At 42.4% G+C, this 2346-nt stretch overlaps 1 non-coding gene across 1 annotated transcript; it reads left to right on the top strand.

Moving 5' to 3' along the window:
* Nucleotides 1–716: 716 nt before the first annotated feature.
* Trnav-cac (transfer RNA valine (anticodon CAC)) lies at nucleotides 717–789 on the top strand. The gene has a single exon. It is a non-coding gene; the product is annotated as a tRNA-Val (tRNA).
* Nucleotides 790–2346: the final 1557 nt, after the last annotated feature.

The following is a 2346-nucleotide window of genomic DNA, read 5'->3' as shown; positions in this document are numbered from 1 at the left end:
GGAGGGGTACAACAGGGCATACCTGAACTAAGTCTCAAATCGACTAGAGTTGGCCATGTGACTAAAGATGTAGATTAAAAGTGGAGGTAGGGCATGGCAGAAAAAGAGCTCATTAACACAGGCACCTGCCTGTCCCCCTAGTCCCTTCCCAGTGATTAAGCAAATATCTATGTAACTCAGTGTAGATGGAATAAAAAATTTCAGGGGGAAGCTGAAGAGTTACTAGTCATATCACAGAGGGGTTCATTTACCTCATTAAGAAACTCCCCCTCAAATGGGGATGTGACTCAGTGGTAGGATGCTTGTCTAGGATTCATAGAACCCTAGACTCAATCCCCAACACTGCAAAATAAATTTAAAGAAAGGAAGAAAGACTTATCCTGCAGGAAATGAGGAACCATTGAAGAGTTTTTAAATGAGAAATATGATTAGATTTGTGTGTCAAATCACCCATCACTTCAGTAACTCTGAAAAGAAAAGATTTGAGCAGGACAGAATAAAACAGAAAGCTCAACCAATTGTCAATAACACAGTAATTTTATATATAGAAGATACTAAAGTTCTTAACTAATAGTAACATAACCAATATTTATTGAGTGCTATTTATGTGCCAGATACTGTTCTAAGTCCTTAAATGTACATATTCAATTTGTGCCAATAACTTTATCAGAAGACACTATGAAGATTTCTATTTTACAGAAAAGAAGGTGAGGACTGGGGATGTAGCTCAGCTGGTAGAGTATTTGCCTCACATGCACAAGGTCCTGGGTTCAATCCCCAGCATCACTACCAAAAAAAGGTGAGCTATGGAGATGAACTTGCCCATAGCCACAAAGTCAAAGAAGCTGCAGGACTGAAGCAGAGAGGAGAAGAGATTCTAGAGTCATTCAAGAAACTACCAGGATAATTTCCCTGTGTTAGGACCAGGATTAGGAAGAAAAGGAGAAGTCCAATGTCTTTCCATAGTGTCCAGCAGCAGTCAAAAAGGGATGAGATTGCTAATAAATAACTTAAGAAAAAGGTTTAAAACCAAAAGAGACTAAGATCATGAGTGTAGCTTAGAATCTGAGCCTGAAACATCTGTGGAACACCAAGGCTGTAATGATTTTGAGCCAAAGCTCAAGGGAGAGGCCTAGGTCAGAGGTAAAGGTCCAGGAGACTTCCAAGTATAACTGGGAGCTGCCATAGACAAAGAAGTCTGTTTAAATGCTGAGCATACCTATGTACTGTCCCTGGCCTATGTAAGTAATCAGGAAAAGGATTCTGGTTCCTAGCTTTCAGAGTTGATAGAAGGTGACTAAAAATATAAAGGAACAGAGTAGGCTGTTGTAAATAACAGAATTTTCCAGGCTCCTGGGCTATGGCTGTGCAGTCACTCAGCAGCTATGGCCATCCCAGGCTGACCCCCTTCACTGACTCCTCTCTGAATCATTTTGTGATCCTTTCTCCTTTGATAGCAACTGAAGGAGTGAATAATGCTCACACTACACGCTCAGAAGAACCAGTGGCATAGAGATTGGGCCCTGCTGAATGACAGTCTCCCATTTTTGCAGGAACTATTGAATAAGCTTTTTCAACAAAATCTGATGGAATAAACTAGCAGAAAGGCTGAGCAAGGCGGGCATGACCCCCACCATCAGCAGCAGAGAACCCATTTCTGGTCCCTGCTCTGGCTGTGTCACTATAATGCAGAACAAAGGATGTTTAGAAAACCAGGACAGATGACAAACCAGAGCCTCGACTGAAGGTCGCACAGGGGAACCCTGGTGGGTCAGTGACTTCTGCTGATAATTTTAATACACTTCTTAGTTTGGCGGCAATGTATGATTGCTACTTTTGATTCTGACAAACCCAAAGGAGGAAGAGTCAGTGTAAGCTGGGGGAGTTAGGAACAGAAGCAAGTGGTGATTGGGATTTGCAGTAAGACTCCAGCAGAGTCCTTCCAGATGACCATGGGCCTCCTAGCTAAGTCCTTAGAAGCTGTGGGTATGTACTGAAAGGATGGTGTGTCAAGAAGGAACCCAAATGAGAGCCAGCATTTTAAAGATTGGCAGAGGAAAGGACACCCAAAAAGAATAGTCCAGAAGGGCCGGACCAAATCAGATGTGTTGTCAGAGAGGAAGGAAGCTGCATGGGATGCAGCAAAGCTGGCCTGAGTGACAAACAATGAAGAGGTTGCTGGTGGCTAGACTGCAGGGACATGAGGAGATAGACATGGACTGGAGATTATTACATCTGGATAACAAGGATCAGAAAGAAATGCCACAGCTGCTAAAGAGGCAATATTCAAGAAGGATGATTTCATTAGAACATATTAGTGAGAATTTATTAATTTCCTAGGACTGC

This window comes from Sciurus carolinensis, chromosome 11 (assembly GCF_902686445.1).
Source record: "Sciurus carolinensis chromosome 11, mSciCar1.2, whole genome shotgun sequence".
In the NCBI taxonomy this organism is placed as follows: domain Eukaryota; kingdom Metazoa; phylum Chordata; class Mammalia; order Rodentia; family Sciuridae; genus Sciurus; species Sciurus carolinensis.
This window is presented reverse-complemented; position numbering and strand designations above follow the sequence as displayed.